A 6,000-nucleotide genomic window follows, 5' to 3' on the forward strand; every position below is an offset into this window, starting at 1 on the left:
ACATAGCCTCATTTTCTTCTTCTGTTTTTTATTTCTGTTGTTGCTTTACTTTTTAGTTTTTTATATTTCCAAATATCCAAAAATATATAATTCAAAAAACACTTTTGATAAAACATTTAAAAATGTCAACTATGCATTTCAAAAATGTTATATGTGTATAAAAAATGTTTAGGATGTATACAACAAATGTACAAAATGCATGGAAAAAGTACACATAACATTAGAAGTTTCTAAAAACGTTAATCATGTATTTAGGAAAATTTTAAACCGGTATATAAAAAATATGTGGCGTATACAAATAATTTATGATGTGTATGGAAAGAGAAGAGATCCAAAAAAGTATGTTTTGAAAATGTTGATAATTTATATGGAAAATGTTAAATGTGTATATATAAAAATTTAAACATGTACACAAAATATATCAGATAAGTAAGAAAAATATACGATGTGTATGAAAAAATTAGACATTAAAATAATATTTGAAAAAATATTAATCATAAATACTAAGAATGTTAAAGTCGTGTTAAAAATGTTTTAGATGTATACAAAAAATGTGCAACATGTAAGAAAATAATAGAATCGAAGAATTTGTTTGACTAAAATATTAATCATGTATTTGAAAAATGGTAAACATGTATTAATAATATATTCTTGATGTGTACTAAAAATATACGATATGCAATAAATGTAGACATATGCTGTAAAAAGGAAAGGGAAAAAACAAAGGAAAAACAAAAGAAAACCAAATAAACATAAGAGGGAAAGTAAAGAGATAAAGGAAAGAAAAAACTGAAGAAAAAATAGTGCAAACAAGAAAAGGAAACAAGGAAACCAAAAGAGTTGAGAAATAAACAAACAAATCTATAAGAAGGAAGAAAGGGGAAGAAAACCAAAAATATGTGTAAAAGAGATGAAGAAAAATGGTTAAAACAAAAGAAAACTAAAGTTATAACAAAGAAAAAACTGAAGAAAACCAATGAAAAAACAAACGGACCGAAGAAAACAAAAGATATCAAAAATAAACTACAACCAGCGAACCTAACGCAAGCGATTCCTAAGCTAATGGGCTGGCCCACTCGCGATGTGCCTGAAGTGGGAACAACTTCCATCTCGCACGAATCAAGATATAGCTCTGGCGAAATTAGTCGGCCTTTGGCAACAAATGTCATAAGTACATTGTCTCAAAAAAAATGTCATAAGTACACCTCCTCATTGGTCACGAGCTGGGCAAGGCAAAGAAGCGTGAGCGACCCAAGTTTGTTATTTCCAGCTGGCTTTTTTTGAGATAAGTTATTTCCAGCTGGCTACAGACCATTTTCCTTCGTGCGAGCTCGTGTTTGGAAGGAGCAACTAATTAAGGATATTCTTGGGAGGGCTCCTATAAAGAAAACGTTTTGTGCATGTGAGTGCGCCACGGATTTATTTCATGTGTTTTTAGGGTTTATTTGGTTTTTTCTAGGTTTTGACAAAAAATAGATTTGTTTTTTTCGGAAAGTAGTGCTTTACTACAAGAAGTATGACATGTACTTCTACGAGAAGCATAGTTGGGCTTCTCGAAAAGAGAAAAGCACAATTGTTACAATCTGGAGAGGGGGGAGAGTTTGTCATTGAACCCACCATGGAGTGATGTCTGCATGACATTGTATTGCCGCGCAAAACTCTTCTCTTTTTCTCTACCTATTCAGCATGACTGTGTATAATATCTGACATGCATACAAAAAATATAATGAGATTATGTAAGGAGAGCATGCAAAAATCTAGAGTAATGGTAACAACCAGTGGATGGATCCAAAAATAATGATAGCAGGCTGATGATTGCTTTAATTTAATAGAAAAACAGATGATGATTGCTTTACTATTTGTTTCCCACCCAAGATGAATAACATAGGCATACCCTAGGTGAACTAGATATTAGACAGAGATTATATTCATTGCTACCTCGATATGTGCCCCACAACTAATTTAGAACTCAAGTTTGAACATCAATTTGGGCATAACTTGGAGTCTAAGAGGTGAACAAAACAATAATGTAGCAGGTAATATTAAGCAATGCATAACATAAGCAGAAACAAAAGAGTGTGACCTCTCTTGTGGACCCGTGTACTCCTCAGGTTCATTTGCTGAGTCAATGATGGTGATGCCGTTGCGGTGGGTGCCGGCAGCAGGGAAGGAGATATGAGGCGGCGAAAGACGGTCAGGAGTCGTGATGTCTGGTTTGATGGATGCTTCTATCGATGGAGCAGCTCAGGTGAGGTGGACGACGTCGTGGTAGGAGCAGGACAAACCACACAAAGTTTTCTTCGACACCTACCTACAACTGAAATAATTCTGTAAGGCCTCATTTGGCTTGCATGATTCTAAAAACGTAGGGATAGGAGGAAAAACACTGTAATAGGTTAGGAATGCGCGTGGGAAATAGAGCATTTGTGAACACATGATTTCTGTTAACTTGGGTGTTTGGTTCACAGGAATTGGAGGAGCAACGGAATGCAAAGAAACATGGCCAAAATAAAGTGAAACCATATGAAAGCATGTACAGTTAGAATGTTATTCTGCCACTAATGCTCTTGGTCTTGTTTTCATGCATAGGATTTTGAAAAGTAGGTTCAGGTGGATGTTTTGCTCTATTCCTTTTAACAAAATGCATGAATACTTGAATAGTAGAGTGCCATAGGAAAATTTCCTATCGCTATGTTTTTCTGTTGAACCAAAATAGTCCTAATGGATCGACATGAATGTAGAGTAATAAGTGATGCAACAAGTGTACAACCTCTTTGTCGTAGCCATGTTGACCTCAGCATCATTGGGCTGGTCGCTGAAGAAGATGAGGCAGAGGTGACTGTCGGAGGTGTGTAGGAAGATATGAGGAATCTGTAGACGGCGTCCAGGGCACTGCTCTGTTGTGATGGATCGTTTCGTCGTTGAAGCAGCTCCGGTGAGCCGTAAGACATTGAGGCTGAAGCAGCACAAGACATACATCGTTAATCACAAGTTGGATTCTAATAGCATCTCCTATAGATGATGTAAAATACATTACCATCAAAAACCACCTGACTACAACAGATGAGGTAAAACCTGTTGACTCTGAACTTAACTGTCAAAACTGAAATTTACTGTGGCATCTGAATGTTATTGTCGAAACTGAACGCAATGGTAGCAGAGAGGCACTTCACATGTAGTTTAGGGAGGGCCTGTAGTTCATCTTCAACCTGCACCCCCTGAGCCGCCAGCCACCACCGGCCCCCACGCCGCCTCGCCGCCCCGAAACAACTGCCCACCGTCGGTCCGCTGCCGCCTCGCCGCCCCGAAACAACTCTCCACCGCCGGTCCGCCGCCGCCCCGGCCCGCCCTCTAGCCCCCCCCTCCCCCCGTGCCGAGCTTTCTCTCCGGCGATCCCCACGCCACCGCCCCACCATCGCGCCCCCACCGTCGGCGACCATCGCCCCACCCTGAACCCTAAGATAGATAGTGGGGTACCTCTCCGGAGAGCCCCCCTCCCCTCTGCGGGTGGTTCTTCCTTAACTCTGGCGAACCCCCCCCCCCCTCCCTCCCTCCACCCCCTAAAAATTGACTGACCCAAAAGTCGATTCAGTCGGCTGAAGTGTAGCTAAATCGGAGCAGAGCAGAAGCATGGGCGAGGGGAGAGCAGCAGCAGCAGCGCGAGCAAGCAAGCGAGAGCCGGAGTAGCAGCAACAGCGCGAGCGAGAGCCGGAGAAGCAGCAGTAGCGTGAGCGAGTGAGAGCCGGAGCAGCAGCAACTACGTGAGAAAGCGAGCGAGAGCCGGAGCAGCAGCAGTAGCGCGAGCAAGCGGGCGAGAGCCGGAGCAGTAGCAGATCCGGCTGGTATGGACGCCGCCACCGAAGGGGCCTCACACTGGGGGAGAGCCGACATGGAGATGTCGCCCGCGGCGCCGGCTTCGAGGTAGCCACTCCATGGGGGTGCGGGATGGACCACCGTCGGTGCCGGGAGGTCGAGTTAAGGAGAAGGTGCAATGCGATGAGTGTACAACCTCTTTGGTGGCACCGACTAGGCCTCCGCTTCATCCGAGGAGTCGGTGAGGATGTTGCGGTTCTGGAGCAGGTTAAGGCGGCGCTGTGGGATGGAGCAGCCGTGATAAACGAGGCGATCGTCAGAGCAACTCCTTGGAGGTGGTGGACAGGGCGGCTGAACCGGCAGGACGACAAATCCTCATCTGTGGAGATGGATGAGGGACGTCGAGCTGTTGCGGTGGACGACGTCGTGAGGAAGAGGCTCCGGCTGGGCAGCGGTGAGGTGGCGGACGGAGGAGTGTGGGGTTTCGCGGCTGGAGCGGAGAGGTTATGGCGGCCTAGGATTTCGAATGGTGAAAAGGAGGCGATGGGAGGGGGAACCATGACTTAGGGACGCGCTTGTCCAAAATGTAGAGTGTGTTACAAAAGTACCCCTGCCGATTTGAACTAGCGGCCCTTTTGGCTCAGGGTTAGAAGGGGGATTTCGCGTGTCAGGATTTGGCAGCTGGAGGGAGTTTTCGCGCGCATTGTAATTTCGGGAAAGCAAGACACAGGTTGTGAAGGCGCCAGTTTTAGAAGCATGATATCTGAATTTTTAGAAAATAACAAGGCAGGGGTTGAATTTTAGGGACAAGCCTAACGTGTAATATTGTACTTGTACATACCAAATAAATTCGCACTTTCCTCAAAGAAAAAAACGAAAAAATAAAACTATTCACACCACACAAAGAGAGAGTCTTGTCCCGTTTTACTATACAAATGCTATTCAAAACAAAGTATGAATCCATGTTATGTCCAATTAAATTTTTCCGCTAACTGTATAGTGCATGTAACTTACTCATACCAACATTCTAGTGCATTCTAAATGTATATACTACCGTTGCAATTCAAACTAAATTTGAATTCGTTTCTCTATTCAATAAAAATCTACAATCATGATTATTGCCAATTTCAATCATTATACGTGTATTACCTTAACAACACGCCACATGATTACTATAGAGATAGATATGAACTATGTGTACTATATAAACCATGATGTCCTCGTCTACCACTTCCACCTTGCCACAAGGCCTTGCGAGCGTTTCTCCAGGTTTATCAAGAGCTCCGACTACAGTTTCGCTACGGTGGACACCACAAACGATCTAAAAGCGCTCAAGGTTTCGAACTTGAAATGCCCGAATCTTGTCAACCTCCAGCACCACTACAAGGTCTGGGGCACCGACAAAAGCGAACTGAACTCCCTGGTTGACCTCGTCTCGGCCATCATCGACCCCTACTACGCGAAGATGAAGCAAGAGAGCAATAAAGACAAGAACGCCTGGCACAGTATGTGGCATAAGAGACTGGATGAACAACATGTCAAGTACACGGCCATGGACACATGCACAAGCTACGAGATGTACATGCGGATCGTTGACATGAGGAAATGTCTTCTTCCTGACCCAGACGAGGGATCGAGCCACATAGCAGTGATAGGAGCGTCACAAGAAGTGGATGACTACACGATCGTTTCTCCTACTTTAGAATGCATGCAAATGTTTATTGAGGTGTGTTCGAATGATCTGTATAGTCACTTATGTAATTGGATGTTTATTTCAGTTATATATATACATGTTATTCTACTGTAGACAGAGCAATTCACACGGCTTATTAGCAGCAATCATCTGTGTTATTATTGATCTTCACACACATTTCAGATTATGGATTTGTTTGCCGCGTATCACACACATCTTGTTCAGTTGAACCGTTTCCATTGTGTTACCTAATCACACACAGTTCATCCCAGTGAACCGTATGATGTATATCGCACACGCCTTCATCTAGCTGCTCGTTTCTTTTGTGCCTCCTCATCACAAACAGTTTATTGAACTGAACCATATGCCCTGGATCGCACACGGAACTAAATTCTGAACCGTGTTTTATGCATCTGTCATCGCAAACATTTTGCACCTTTTTTGAAATTTTTTACACCACTCTTTGCGATTATGGCATCGCACACAGTTTCGTA

Source organism: Triticum urartu, chromosome 7A (genome assembly GCF_056163025.1).
Source record: "Triticum urartu cultivar PI428250 chromosome 7A, HENAU_Tu73, whole genome shotgun sequence".
Classification (NCBI taxonomy): Eukaryota; Viridiplantae; Streptophyta; class Magnoliopsida; order Poales; family Poaceae; genus Triticum; species Triticum urartu.